Source organism: Sciurus vulgaris (assembly GCF_902686455.1).
Source record: "Sciurus vulgaris genome assembly, chromosome: 6".
NCBI classification, from domain to species: Eukaryota; Metazoa; Chordata; class Mammalia; order Rodentia; family Sciuridae; genus Sciurus; species Sciurus vulgaris.
Window position 1 is genome coordinate 110,106,691 of NC_136466.1, and position 16,450 is coordinate 110,123,140.

Genomic DNA, 16,450 nt, shown 5'->3' on the forward strand with positions numbered 1-16,450 from the left:
AAAATTTTTTTTCCATGCTGGGAATCAAACTCAGGGCCTTGTACTTGCTAGGCAAGCTTTCTATCACTAAGTTACATCCTCAATCCTTTTTATTTATTTTTAAGTTTTAAAGTTATTTATTTATTTTTGGGGGACCAGGGATTGAACACAAGGGCTCTTAACCACTGAGCCACATTCCCAGTCCTTTTTATTTTTTATTTTGAGATAGGGTCTTGCTAAGTTGCTTAGGACCTCACTAAATTGTTGATGCTGGCTTTGAACTTGGGATTCTCATTCCTCAGCCTCGGAAGTTGCAGGGATTACAGGCATGTGCCACTATGCCTGGCTCAAAAACAAAATTTTAAAAAAAGGATGCAGATGTAGTTCAAAGGTTAAGAGCCCCTGGGTTAAATTCCCAGTACCACAAAAAAAAAAAAAAAAAAAGAAAGAAAAAAAAAAAGAAAAGCAAAAAAAAAAAAGTGCCAAAAAAAAAAAAAAAAAACCAAACAAATAAAACAAATAAGGACATGAAATATTTTATCTTTTAATTTTCATATCAATCCTGCAAGAAGTACCATGGTCCCATTTTATAGATGAGAAATCAAAGCACAGAGGGGAAGTTACTTCTTGCTGGAGGTCAGAGTTAAATGGCCAAGTGGACAGTTTCTTTGCTGTAGACCTTGACTTAAGCCACAACGCCCTTTTGGATGGACTGCACACCTCATCTTGCTTATTAACTCAGTTGCTAAGTGAGTTTGGAAAGTTAATTAAACCTGAGATTCTATTTCCCTCTACTCTGTAAAAAGAATAGGAAACTCTGGGATGCCCTGCTCACTTTAAATGATTGTTTGGATAAAAACAAGGACAGTATGTGAAAGGTCTCTGCAAAGGGGGCAAACATTCTGTAGATGTGAAGTCAGTGTCACCTGCCAGGAACCAGGTTGCAGGAGCAGTGAGCCAGGTCTTTTACCTCCATACCATTATGGCTGGGTCTGGAAAAAGCTTGCCCCCCATGGGATCCCTTCACTGAATCATTCAAATTATTTAAGTTTGGGGAGAAATTGGCTCCCTACATTCCCTAAAATCATCCCAAGCTCAAGATCTTGGAAGAGATTACAGATGTCAATTTCTAGTCACATAAATGATTTTTTTAAAGACTAGTAAGTTTCATTGCCATGAACACAATCGCTACCTTCCTCCAAGAGCTTGTCTCCTACTTCTATTCTTCCACTTTTAAAAGGGCTCTTCCTCAATGAATGTAACTCAAATCCTGTATCCAGGTCTGTCTCCTGCCCAACTGGTTCAACAATAATGTAGTAGGGAACATTGGACCAGCTTTGTTTGTAGTCTGAAGTCTGAAGCTCTAGTTCTTTGGTGGAGTGGGCTTTAGTGTACAGTTGCCTTAAACCTATCATACTAAAGTCAATGATGGGCCACATACATATATGACATTGTTTACACAAGATTGTATCACCTGATGATACAGTCATCCAGGTATGTGGAAGTACATTCTGTGATGTATGCAAAATGATGAAATCAACTAGCCATGCCTTTCTCAGTACATATCATCATTTTTAAGCAATGCATGACTGTAATTAATATTATTCAATATCTAAGAGCTTGTATAAATCAATCATGAAAGTGACAAAAGTGGAAAATTGGACAAAAATCATCAAAAGGCAATACACAAGAACAACACTAATGATACATTTTTAAAAATGTACTTTTGGGGTTAATTTCAAGCAATGCCAGGTACTCAATCATCGTAGAATCACTAGTAATAGAAATGTTTAGGCCAAAAATATAGGACTGTATCTTCACATGCATATGTGTGTGTGTGTGTGTGTGTGTGTGTGTGTGTGTGTGTGTGTCCCAGAGTTTGTGCATGCACACGGACTCTCTCTATATAAACATGCACCTTCCTGAGACAGTTTAGCTGAGTAGAGGGGATGATAAGGGAAACAGAGTTTTCAGATTTAAAACTTAGAAAACAACACACACAAATATAACCAAGATCATAACTCTGAGATTTTCAACAAATGGAGAAAAAACTGATGTATTTAAGAGGAAGATGCAAGGAGTCTCACAGATTTGTTTTGCAACAGTGGCTGGAATGAGACACACAAGGCCCAAGGCTCATCCAAGGCAAAATCACCCAGGAGAAAAATTCATTTGTGAAATAAAATCATCCTAATGCAAATGACACTTTGTGAGTAGAGACTAAAACCAAAGTGTGAAGGACATTTTCAAAATCAATGTAAAAGTATGCAGAAATGGTTGGATCTAAATTGAATAAGAATTAGGTGACAAATTGATGAGGTGGTAAGGAAAAGCCAATTAAGATACTGACAGACCTGTTCTGCAAGCCTAAATGCTGTAAGACTGACTCTAGAAGAAGATTCTGGGTAAAGAATATTCCCTTGGAGGGCATTGCAAAAGGAAGAGTTCTTTTAAGTACTTTCTCGTTTTCTGTTCCTTGACACTTTTTGACTTTGAGTGGTTGAGAGTGAGTTTGTTCTGGATGATTTCCATCAATGTCTTTCTCTCCTTCCTCCTCCCATAACAAGTTGATTCTATTAGGTCATTAACCATCTCTGGCTTTCTTATAAAAATGGTACATCTGATGACATCATTCAATGGTATGTTTAGGAAATGGACAAAAACCATAAAAAGACAATACTTCAAGTTTTCATCTTCATGTTTGCTGATAGAAGAAATGGTGAGGCTGACCTAAGATGAAACTAATTTGAATGAGTCAATAAATAAATAATAAAACACCTTTCTACTGAGAGTCTCAGCTGGTAAGGAATAATCCATTTTGAGCTATTACTTAGTAATAAAATATGAATAAATTTCAATCCAGAGTTTACAGAACCGCCTATAATTTCTAAAACTTCTGAGTTTTCACAGAACACAGTTATTTTGTAGAAAATAATGGGAAATTCAGCATGAAAGAAGGATTTCCTGCCTTAGAAATTCTTAGGGAGGATTAAGCAAACTACACCAGAAGAGATACCTAGGGTGCATCTTATCCCAAAAGAAACAAGTCCTGAACTACTCTGTGTCTTATGAACTTCATGTGAAGAAAGATTGTGTAAGAAATTCAAGGAAGGAATGCGCACCATGTGTGGACACCCTAAAACTGACAGGTGACTCAGTTCTCTGGGTGATGGCAAATAGCAGCCTTAATATAGATACCACACAGTGTCATGGTAAGTAAAAGAACAAGAGCAAAGCCATAAATACAGTTGAGATAAGCTGGCTATTGATTAAGACATATTAAAAAGACAAAATGTGTTAGTACCTACATTCTATTAAGGTGAATGATTCTACATAATTTATTTTTAATGATCTTTAAATAATATAAATTCATTACCATTGTAAAATTTAATGCTGAAATATCTAAAGAAGAAAATTAAAGTAATCAATTATCCAGGAGCAACTGTGTTAATATTCTGTTTTTTCTTTAAAATCTTTTACTATGCATGAATGTTTTCTTTTACAATGCTATTTACTCTGCACTTCTGTGCACTACACAAATGACACTGCAGTAAACAACTTTGTTCATAAATCTTTGTTGAGTCTCTATCACTTTCTCTGATTAGATTCTCCAGAAATAGAATTAGGGATAGAAAGTATTTGAGTTTTTAGGTCTTAATACATATTGCTAAATCATTTTCCAGAAAGGTCAACTTAATTTGTACTCCAATTATTCATTTCTTTTAATGTGTTTCTTTTTCTTTCTATGATTCCTTTCATCTTCCACCTGAGATTAAAAGTAAGCCCTTAAACTTGACCCAAGATTGTAACAGGAATTAAAAAAACTCAAGGTTTAATGGGAGAATCATTTCATGATATGATAATTTGCACTGAAATAATTCTCAACTCCTTTAAAAACTTTCATGTCCATTTTTATATTTAATTCCCACAAATACTCTGAAGATGAAGAGAATTAATTGGGAATTAATTGTAGAGTGTTTGGAGCAGAAGGAAGAGTTTCCAATATAATTTTGTTTAGATTGAAATGTTTCCCTCTGACAGAGGCACAGGGAAGAAGTGAGGTATTTAAGTTCCAGGGCCCAAGTGTTGGACTCTCAGCTGGTGTTACCTTTCTGCTGGATGACCTTTCCTCTAGCTGTCCCTGTCATGCTTTGTATCATTCCCAGTTTCCTTCTCCCCCATGCTGACTCACAAGCACTGGGAAGTACACCATTAGACTTCTCCCTCTGTTACAGAGATAGAGAAAACAACTGTAAATCTGGATTCAGACTCACAATCAGAGACAGAACAATCTTGAAATGAGTGTTTTTTCATGATGTAGATGATGACCCAGAAAAGATCCCCAAGAGCTTGTGGATGAAAATGAGTCCAGGAAGCTGAGACAGTCAGATCTGAACTTGTGGTGAACTTGATGGACTAGAGTGGTCAAGGGAAATTCAGTGAGAGTCAGCATGGAGCTCCAGGCTTGACGTATTTCTGTACCAGTCTACACTGATCTGGACTACCAGATTCTGGACTTGGTGTGACACAGGAGAAGTCTTTCCTCCATATAATTCTCACCTATTCATCTGATATAGGTACCATAGGTAAATTCTTTCAACAGGCAGGGGGAATTGTCAAGGCAGACCATCTCTGCTCCTTCCAACCCAAAGGACCAGACAGCCCACATTGCAGGTTATCCTTTGACCAGTGAATGCAGGATTACAGCAAATCACTTAGAAGTTGAAACAGCGCTTTGCTTATGTTCCACAGTCAACCAACAGTCCACCATGAACTCTAGTCAGCTGTTGCCTTGTTTTCCCCTGGGGATCAAATTTCTTTTATTTAGAAACATCACAGTAGCATTTTTTTTCCTGTGTAATTTTAAATTCTGAGAAACCATTTCTTAAAATGCCTGACATTTAAGAAAAGCTGGCACTGTATTACTACCACTGAAGCCAAGTATCCCATGTGTAGAAAGTAGCACAGTTTAGTGTGCAAGTCTGCCAAATTTTCCTTAAAATTAACATTTGTGCCATATGTTGGTACCCTAAACTCAATACTCCTTTGGCTGTTGAAAATGCAAAAGGAAAACATTCTCAGACTGAGTCCTGTTCTTACCTTGCAGACACTGTTTTAAAGACATTAACAGCAGTCGTCCTTTGGAGGTAAAAATGAATGACTGCTCTTTAATTCTAGGGGAGAAATCAAGCATCCAGTGGTTGTCAAAGCCAGAAGACCCAAGCTTGTCAGGCAAGGGAAACAGAAGGTGTCTGCCCTGCAAGATGTCCCATGTTTTAGATTTACCTCCCAATTTCTTCGGTAAGAATTGAGAGGTAGAGTCCAGTCTCCTCATCTAATATGACATTTAAGAGAACATTATGGACAGGAAGAGGAGAGAAATCTTTCACTGAACTTAGTGCATTAGGAAAGAAGTTCAGACAATGCCCAGGGAACCCAGGGGGACAAGTGACCTATACATGACTCTCTTGTGGGTCCCAGATGCTGGGCTTCTTAGCCTTGGAGGTCACGATCCCTCTGAGTTCCTTCCTCAGAGAGTCCCTACCTTTCGACACCGTGTTGCCTCAAAAATGCAAGAAGGAAGTAGCATTCTTTATGTCTGTGGGCCAAGTAGTGCACTTTTTGGTGTCTGCCACATGCTTTGGTCAAATCAATGACATTTTTCCATGCTCCCTGGGCACCTGTGTGGCTCTGGTGGAGTCTGGGGCTCTCGTTGACCTGCAGCAAGTCCTCATTTATAAATATTGATCCTAAGTAGTGCCAAAGGGCTGGATGAGGAGGCAAAGTCATGTTATCACTGAAACCACCAGAGATATTTCAACTGTGAAGAGAATTATGTGGTGGCTGGGGCTACATTCTACTGCAGTATTAAATAAGAATTGTATGTTCCTGGTGGTCAAGCAGGCTTTTCATCTGCACTATGAAGTATGCACAGTATTTAGGAGAGCTTTTGAAATCCAACCAGAAGTAGAATCTAAGTCTGAAGATTATTAATATTATTATTATTATTTTCCTTTTTTGTATCTGACATTGAACCCAGTGTACTTACTACTGAGAAACATCCCCAGGCCTTTGTTACATTTTATTTGGAGACAGAGTCTTGCTGAGTTGCTTAGGGCCTCGATAAGTTGCTGAAGCTGACTGTGAACTCGTGATCCTCCTGCCTCAGCCTCTTTAACAGCTAGAATTACAGATGTGCACTACTGCACCCAGCTAGATTCTTCTTCTTTTTTAAACATTTTATTATAGAAAAATTTGACCTATGAAAGTAGAATAATAATTGAATACCCATGTAGAAACCCAGTTTTGATCCATGATCAATCTCATTTCATCCTTACCTACCCATTCCCAATTGGAATGATTTGGAAGTAGACACACAACAGCATATTGTTTTATCTACAAATAGAGTTGTCCCTCTGAATCTCTAGGTGACTGGTTTCAGGACCTCCTCAGCTATCAAAATTTGGATGCTCAAGTGCCTTATGTAAAGTGGGATAGTATTTGCATAAAACCCACAGATCTCCTTCTATACAGGCCAAATCATCTTTAGATTACTTATAATACCTAATATGATGTAAATGCTATCTATGTAAATGGTTGATCTACTGTATTGTTTAAGGATTAATGGTAAAAAAAAAGTCTACACATTCACTATAATTGCATTTTTAAATTATTTTCAATGTGAGGTTGGATGATTCTGTGGATACAGAACATACAGTTATGGATTTCAGGAGGTACCTCTTAAACCTAAGGATTTCTGAAAACTTAGCCATAGTACTACAGCATACAAAAAAAAAAAAAAAAACAAAAACAATAGTCTTATTTATCATTTGAATGTCTAGTCAGTATTAAAATTTTCTTAAAACTATCCAACTATTTTTCTTTGGAATGAAAACCATTCTGGGAGTTGTTAGTTTACTATTGAACTAGTTAGTTACCTACACTTCCAATATCATAGAAGATCTAGGAGCAAGCTAGAGGTCTAAAGGTCTCTTCAGGAGTGATGACAAGATGAAGGGAAGGGTAAGGACTTTGAACTTCCTAAAGTTAACCCATCGACAGGACTGAACAGGTTAGTATACATTACCCAGCCCAGCACACTTTCTTGTGGTAAGCATGAGTATTTGCATAGTATTTGCATGTGGTAAACATGGAGTGGTAGACATCTTGTCAAAGTCACGCAGCTGATTAGCAACAAAAGTGTTCACTTTTAAGAAGTAAGAGGCACTATTTAAGGCCTTCCTCTCTTTTCAAATTACTGTGAAAGAACCTGTATTTCCAGTGTTTTGCAGATGGATCTCAGGTTTGAATGGTGGCTAGTGAGCTTGATCCTCACTAGCCACATGTGGCTTTTGAGCACAACAGAAGTGGCTCATCTGAAATGAGACATGCTAAGCTTGTAGAATACACACTGGATTTCAAAAGGTGCTTAAAGGGAGAAAAATAAAAGTACCTTACAAATAATTTTCTTTTTTTTTTTCATTTTTTTTTTTTAAAGGACAATTCTATGTCCTCTTCTTACTTCTTTTTTTTTTTTTTTTTTTTTGGGGGGGGGGTGCTGGGGATCGAACCCAGGGCCTTGTGCTTACAAGGGAAGCACTCTACTGGCTGAGCTATCTCCCCAGCCCACAAATAATTTTCTATAGCTTGCATGCTGAAGTAATACTTTTAGATTATTGGATGAAGTAAATATATTATTCAGATTAATTTCATCTGTTTCTCCTACTTTTTAATGTAGCTGCTAGAAAATTTATAGCTACCTTTGCAGCTTGCATTAGATTGTGTGTTTTTCTATAGAATGGCATTGGTTTAGAGATTGCTTTTCCATGCAGGACTCTATCAATTTATTTTACAACCAGGCCATGGGGCTGGAGAGGGCTGAGGGAGGTCACCTAACCCAACCTTCTCCACTAAGGTTATATACGCCAAACCATCCTATCATATGTATTTATTTTTAAATATTTGTAGAAAAATAAATTTTCTAATTTCCCCTGTGGTTGATCTAATACAAGTAGGTGAGTTTTACAAGTAAGAAATTTTACATCCACTTTACTATGATTCAAACAAGGTACTAGGAATTATTCTTGAACTTACCCTCTCTATCAGCCCTCATGGCCAATCTAAAACTAAGTTCTACTTGATAAATAAATACCTTTCAAATCTTTGCATCGATCCTCATCATGACCTCCACAGATCCCATGGTCTCACCTGAGCTCCTGCAATTGCTTCGTAGAGGATCTCTCACCTCATTCTTACTCTATACCCTTGACTCATTCTTCATACAGCAGCCACGGTGAGCTTGCCAATAGGCGAGCGTGACCATGCCATTCCCCTGCTCGAAGGTCTTTAGCAGCTGCTCACTGACCTTAGTTCAAAATCCAAAGACGGCCTCCAGTCCCTCCCTGCCCTCATCCCCATCCACTTCTCGGCCCTGTTCTCCATGCTTTCTGCGTTTCCCTCCTCTCAATTCCTCACACACACCATGTCCCCTTCCCTTCAGAACCTTGGCACATGCTATTTCTGTAGCTTGCAACACTATTCCCAGCCTTCTGCCTCCCTTTGCATTCATTGTGTATGCATTCAAATGGCAGCTCAAGTGTCCCTTCTGCAGAACCTTCTGACCAGGAAAGAGACACCAATTCGGACATTCATCACATATCAGAGTGGTCATTTTATGTTTATTTGGGTGATTATTCACTTAATTATTATTAATTATTCACTTAATGTCTGACTCTGCTACGAGGGCAGGGATCTTGCTAGTTCAGGGTCACTGTTGTGCCTGATACATAATTGACCCTCAATTAACAGGGGGGAACAAAGGAAGAATAAGAAGACGCCTGCCTGCTATAGCTATGATTCTTTTCCCTTTGTTACCCCCAAGTGTAGGAGGAACACCCCTCGCCATGATTCCTCCACAGCTCCTTAATGTGCTTCTGGAGAGACCACAGGACAGCCCCCTCAAATGAATGAACAAATTCCATTTTCTGTGTCGACCCAGAGTCCAATCACTCCATGGCCCCTACCTACCCTGGTCAAGTCACAGTAGCTTCCTTCCAGGATTATTGCAAGAGCCTCCTAACTCTTCCACCCTCGGACTCCCTTTAACCCACTCGACACAACAGTCGAGACTGATTCTATTAAAAAGGAAATCAGATCAAGTCACTCCCCTGTTGAAAGTTCTCCCACGATTTTCTATGTTCTTCAGAAGAAAAGCCAAAGTCCACACAGCGGCTACAAGGTTCTTCCTGGTGTCATTCGCCTCACACCCTACCACTCTTTCCCTGGCTTAGTCCACTCCAACCTTGCTGGCCACTGCTGGATTCTTGCACAAACCAAGCATTCGCCCACCTCAGGCCCTTTGCCCTTGCTGTTCTTTCTGGCTGGACAGTTCTTCCTCCGGATGCTACATGGTTTGCTCTTCAGCCTCCTTCAAGTTTTTGCTCAATATCACCTTTTCAGTAAGGCCACTTTAACCCTGCCCTTCAACACTCACTGTTCTCTCTCCTCCCGACTTTATTTTTCTCTGTGCCTTCTTGCATACTGTATAACTGATCTCACTCATTGTCCCTCCACTAGAAAGCAAGTTTCATGAGAGCAGGGTTGTTTGTCTTTTGTTCCCTCTCTAAAGTAGTGCCTGGCAGGTTATTGCCTGATACATACCTGTTGAATGAGAAACTGGGGCTCGGCCTATATACTTGAGAAATAGGCTAGCTGGTAACCAGCTGTCCAGCTCTCACAGGCAGAACTGGCCTGTGTCATCTCCGAGACCCGCTTGGCTCTACCTGTCAGCTACTTCAGAAGCAGTTTGGTTCCAGAGAGCGTCTACAGGGCTCCTGCCAACATCCTCCCCACCTCCCTTTCCTTTTCCCTACCACATACAAATACACCCCGCAACTCCCTCCTTTTCCAAGGACACAACCCAGGCTATTTCTGAAATTGAGATTCTGATCTAAAACAGCAGCAGCAGCCAGCACAGAGCGCATCTCCACGTGTACAGGAAAAGACAGGGTACCTCTGAGCAATTTCTTGGCCCTAGGCTTCTCCATTCCAGTAAACGAGGCCTTCTCTAGCTCAGGAATCTCTCTCTGAACCAAGCCAATGCCTGAATGGTGCATTCCATTTGTTACCACCTGGCTTATTTCCTTGTTCTTCAATTTTTCCATTTTTGGTGATCAACCACTGGATCCCTTCTGTCATGAAACTAGACAAACAGCTCTACCAGGTGTTGATGGCTAGTTAAGGTACACACAATGAATGCTACTGGAGAATTTCCTTCCTAAATAGGCATTCTACTTAATAATTCATAATACTTAAATTGCACTCCTCACCTTCAAAGATTTTTGCAAACTTTACACTTCATTACGCTGAGCAGCACTTGAGTTATGCACTGCACATCAGCAAGGTTAAACAGTTTGCCTCAAGCTACAGTTTGCTTTGTTTCCAACAAAGTACTTTATCTTTTTTAATGTATAAAGGCAATATAATGAATAAAAATGTAGTTCTTTAGCAACTGTGTTAATTAGTAAGTTAGTTCCAAGATATTTCCATGCTTTTTTAAAGACACATTTGGGGGTTCTCCTTGACTGCACTGGCTCTTCTTTGTTCCTGATTGACATGGTCCTCTTCTCCCTCCTCTCCTCCCCTCTTCCTCCTCCTCACCCTTATCCTGTCTTAGCTTCTGGAGTACTTTAGTCACCAAGGGGCACACACCATGGATTCCCAAAATGACAGCAAATCTTGTCCTCCCCCAGGGACAAGATGATAAGCATATTGTTGTTAAGGGATGAGAAAGGTTTAAGGTCACATTCCTAGAGATGATAGAAACCATAGAGCCAGCTGGAATGTCTTCTGGGCTATCCATTTTATGTAGTGTTGAGTACCAACAAACTTTTAAATTCAAACAAACATGGGTATGCAATGGAACAGAAAGCAAAGCATCAGGAGACATTAAAGTCAAATTCCAGCTGTAGTAGACCTTTTCAGATTTTTCTTTTCCATTAAGGGTACTTGGAATAGAAAAGTCTGAGAAGAACGGACCTAACAAAGCATGTCCTCTGAGCTCCAGGGAGATGAAATACTGGGATTAATTTTCTAAGGGCTAATGGAGTCAGTCTTGTTATTTTGTTGTTCCTTTGAGCAAGGATATTTTTCCTGGAGATTGTTTTTGCTGAAAGTAATAGAAGAAATTTTGGGTATCCTTTCTCCTGGATCTTGAACATCCACCAGGTAGCCACCTTACTGAACTGAGGAGAGAATGGCCCTTCTGTCATTATTTAACAAATAAAAGCAGCATGAAAGGAAATTTATGACACTTGAGAACAGGATTTGAAAGAGGAATTCAGAAGGTGTTAAGAAATAAAATTTCTGTTACATGATAATTTCACACTAAATGTGTTGAAGCCCTTGAAAGAGAACTGAAATGGGCAAATGAAATAATGACTGAGCCACAGTAATTTTGATGTGGCTTTAACCAGTCCACCACCCAGTGTACTTGCATAACCCCTTAAGCTCCAGCAGTAGCATTTGGAGAGCAGGGTAGACACCAAGTACAGCATGCTGTGGAAAGCACCCACCGTGGGAGAGCAAAGAGCTCAGAAGACCATGTGACAAAATCTGGCTTCAAAATACAGCTTCACCAAGTTGCAGTGGTTTCAGTTTCCCCAGTTACAAAATAAGAATAATAACACTTTACTCATCAAATATTCTGGTTCTCCTCCTTGGGCATGTGGTTGGAATGTATTTCCTTATCCCCTTTATAAGTGGGTGTGGCCATGTGACTTGCTTTAGCCAATAAAGTGTAAGCATGAGTGACATTTTATTTTGTGTGTAATTTTGAGAAATAGTCCATGATTTCACATCATATTCTTTCCTTCTACCATAGCAATCTGAAATGTTTCAGATAATAGTTCTTCCATTGGTTAAGATGACCAGGGTCAAAGCCACATATGATCAATGTAAAATGATATGCAATAAAGTGAGGAATAAACCTCTCTCTCTCTCTCTCTCTCTCTCTCTCTCTCTCTCTCTCTCTCTCTCTCTCTCTCTCTCTCTCTCTCTCTCCACAAAGAGAAATTTAGGGCCTGTTTGTTATTGAAACATAGCCTAGTCTATGCTACCTAACATACTACTTCATGAATCTGGAGGAAGATTAAAACGAGATTCCTCATAGGTAATATGCATGGCACATGGCAATTGCTAAATAAGTGTTAGTTCTTTCCTCCTTTACCAAATTTCTCTGTTTACAGATCCTTCCCAGTCATGGGCAATGCAGCTCTTCAGAGAGATGTTTTTCGTTTGCAAAGAATGAAAATGAACTTTAAGACATTTTAAAGTGTTCCCTACATCCTTTAAGAAAATGGGAGAGCCCCTGAGTGGGGCAGAGTTGGGAATGCCCATGAAGGGAAGAGAACCTTCTCTGCAAAATTTACAAAAGGGAAAGGAGCTAAGGGTCTTCTCAAGGGAATCAGTCAGAAAGTAAAACCAATGAACTCGAAAGTTTCCAGTCAGGAGAAGGTCCTGCATGATCACAGCATGCATCTGTCACCAAGATCCAGCACAGGAACCCTGCAGGAACCCAGTGCTGACTCTCCTCTAATGGGTCATCTATCCTGGCTGGAGTTGGAGTCCTTGGTGTACTTAGTGCCTAGATTCCTGACATTTCAGCATGAATGACAAAGACAGTCAGACCTCCAGCTTTAGCTCTTTCCTCACTGCTCCTTACAAGGGGGAAGCCAACAGGGTCACTGTTGCTACTTTGATTAAGTCACTTAGAGTTCATCACTTAACAACTTATTCATTTAAGCCATGGATCTGATAGCTTTTTAGAGCATTTAATCTACTTTGGGGAAAATGTTCCCACTTAAAATGATTCTCAAAAGTCATGTCTTCAAGTTATACTCAAAAGGTTAATCTAATTGATCTATTTACAAGGCATTCATTAGTACTTTGGTTTCCAAATTGTCGAAAACTGAGAAGAGGGAAAGGAAAGAGAAATGCAATAGAGACGAATAAGGCTTCAACCTTTAAAGGTGTTTCCTGAAATTAGAGTCAAGAAAAATGCTCTTTCAGAACTTCGAGGGGGACAGGAAACATGCAGAAATACGGCAAGGTGAGAAAAGAGAATATCTGTTCAAAAGATCTGTACCAAGAATCTGTGGAGGGCTAGGAACTGAGCTGGACCTAGAGGGTCAAGGTGAGAAGAAAGTCATGATCCCAGATGGGCGAGTGGTATTGCTATTTTGTGAGGGTTAATTTTTGTATGGTGCCAGACTATGGTGTAGATTGCAGAACTATAACAGGCCTGCTTACCACCAGCCACTAGATGCCAAAAGTACCCCCAGCCATTGTGATGACCACAAAGCCCCCTGGCTATTTCCAAGTGCTTCCAGAGGGAACTGGACTGTCCCCAGTTGAGAACTACTGGCCTTGAGTACAGTAGCTGCTGCTGGTGATATAACAGAAACTTTAAGAGATGCACAAAGGACCACACTGGAGGTTGGAGGAACCAAAGAGAAGACCACCCTGAGGACAACTTCCTTGCTATCTACTTCTTGCCTTGACTTGTGGACTCAGAATCCAAAGAGGCAAGACCAGGTCTAAGGCACCACAAAGCTCAAAAGACACTGAACTTAACTGGGTAGTTTGGAGAATGAATAAAATTATTTGAAGAAAGAGGAAGAAGCTATAAGGGGTGGGAATCATCTAGAAAGAATTCTCAGACATTCCATTCCTTGACCTCCCACCAGTTGGCCTGGAAGGTGTTAACAGAGGCCTCCTGGAGCTGTCCATGGCTCCACAGAAGGGCTTGGATGGCTAAAAGCAATCCTTTCAGAATTCATGTTATCTGACTACCTCAGGGATGTGTCACATCAATTCAAAGTTCTCTTCCTTATTTGTAGGTCACATGTGATTATTGAGAGGAAAAGGGAGGAAGATGAGAGAAAGGGAAACCAGCATTTATTAAGTACCTAGTGTAGCTAGGTGAAGTTCTAAGTATGTTCAAGTGTGTTGTGTCACAGAGTTTGGGACATGTAGAAGGAGCATAAACTCAGAAGTCAGGCAGCATCAGTTTGGATTCTCTCTTTCCCACTCACTAGGGCAAGTTACTTAATCTCTGAGCCTCAATCTCCTCATATGCAAAAATGGAGGATGAAAAAATAATAACTCATCTTGCAGAGTTATTACAATATAAAGTAAGAAATATAAAGTACCTGGTACCAAACAAAACAAAAGCTCTTGATAAATTGTAATTATACTAGTATTCGGTTTTCTAAATGACACTGGTAAACTATTCTCAGAGAAAGGATATCTTATCACTGGTAAGATATTGTACCGAGGAAGGAGAGAGACCTGAGATAAGACTGGAACTGAAGATCTACAGAAATAGCAAGTCAAATCAATAATTCTCCTTCTACTGTTTTACTCCAGGTCCCTTCACCTGACTTCCTGAGGGAGAATTCCAGAAGTTTCTTATAGATCTGAAAATGGGCCTCAGAGACCCCAGCTCTATCCTTTACTGGCCAAAACCATTGGAATGGCAAAGGAAGGGGAATGTTATAAGCTAAACATTACGGACAGGGTCAAATCAGAGAGTATGCAGAGGAGTATGGCCTTCTGGCGAAGAGACTACAGCCCCGCCTCATTGAGATGACCAAAGTCACCTGGTGTGTTCAGAAGGAGGTCTGTTGGAGGCTGAGGGCTTGATGGCTTATGTTTAAATACTTCAAAGAGCTGACACTCACAACGACTGAACTTGTTCCATGTGATTCCAGTGGCAGAAAAAGGGCCAGTGGATGGAAGTGTCAGGGAAGTATATTCCTCTCCATTCCATAGAAACTTTAATTTTTCTGGAAACTTCTGAAAGGCTCAGACTGGGCCTTATCCACTTTAGTGTCTGGAGTGGCAGCACAGAACCTCCCCACATGGACTGTCAAGGAGTAGTAGCTGCCACTATTACTACTGCTGGTCTCAGCAAAAGCAAATGGTTCTGAGAAGCTGATGATTTCTTCATTGGCTTATTTGCCTTAAGAAATAACTATGTCACATGTATTTTTTTGTAGGATATAGATTTCAATATTGCTATTAATAGAAAATGTTATAATTCATTATGAGACAACTATAGCACATAAGCATTATTCAAAATTGTAATAGATAATCCAAAATAAAATTTAATGCAAAAGAAGAAAAACAAACAAAAAAAGAAAGACCTATGTCAGTCTGTGATAAGACTCAGGGTATCACACTTTTCAAAGTGTAGCAATAGGTTCTTTTTCTTTTAGAGGCAAAACCTCAAGTCTCATGGCATTCTATTAATATGTACCATTTTTATGTTTTAAAAATAAATTTAATCAATCATTTAAAAAGCTTCACTTTGCAAACACCAAAGGACTGAAAAAACTTTTTCTATTAGGTTAAAAGATTGTTGATGTAATAAATCTAAATATCCATGGGATGAGCTGGAAGTGAAATTTTAAGCTGGTTTAAATTTTAAGTTGCTATGAAAGGTCATTCTAACCTCCTTTGACCCTCGCATAACTGTGGTCCTCAGCATTTTGGTTTGTGGCAAGAGAGCATTGCTTCTCTCCCATTCAGGAGTTGACGAGCTTGTTTCCTCTTACGGTTGATAATGAGGAATGAAGCTGGACTTTCACATTGGCTCTAAGGGCAGATCTTCCTGCTGGTTCCTAAATGCATGTTTTGATGCTGCTAACACATAGAGGTGACAGACTCAGAAAGTCTGCTGAACCAAAGACCCAGAAATATTATCATTCCTCTAGTTTGAGCTCATCTGGGCAATTACCCCAAATATAGTATCTGCCTAAAACCTGCTGTCCTGTCTGTAACCTAGGAAATGCAGATGAATTGCATCACTAGCCCTTTATTCCTGCTTCACGTGTTCACTTACTCATTCAATCCCAAAATGTTTATTGAGCATCACCTGTGCATGAGAAACAGTGGCAAGAACAGCATTGTTTGCTGAGTACTTCCTATGCAACAAGAATGTGTTGAAGACATCATACGCAGTCACTACTGTGATTGCCACAGCACCTGTGAAGGTAGGTGCCATTCTCTCCCGCATTTTGTTGATGAGGAAACTAGAACACAAACAGGTTAAGCAAGCTACCCAAGGTCATATACAAAATCAAGGAAGAAACCAGGAGTTTTTTGCAAACAGAGGAAGGAAAAAATTGACACTATGACTATTTCCATACAATTCCCAGACTTGATCAGATATTCAAACCTATCATATATAGCAAAATATTCCCCTAAATTAGTTAGTGAATGCCAACTTTTGTCCCAGAAGTAGATCCCAAACTTCTCAGCACAAAAATAAACAAAAATAAACAAAATAAACTCGTTTTACAAATTCCTAATAAGTTAGGGAAAAAAAACCCAAAACATCAAAGCTATTTTGAATCTAGTAACATATTTAATTTGTAGTTAATTAACTATCATAACATAACCAAATTTG

The 16,450-nt window shown here is 39.5% G+C and overlaps 1 protein-coding gene across 1 annotated transcript in view; it reads right to left on the reverse strand.

Moving 5' to 3' along the window:
- ZNF366 (zinc finger protein 366) overlaps positions 1-16,450 on the reverse strand; it is a 66,651-nt gene that overhangs the window by 38,905 nt on the left and 11,296 nt on the right. The window lies entirely within an intron of this gene.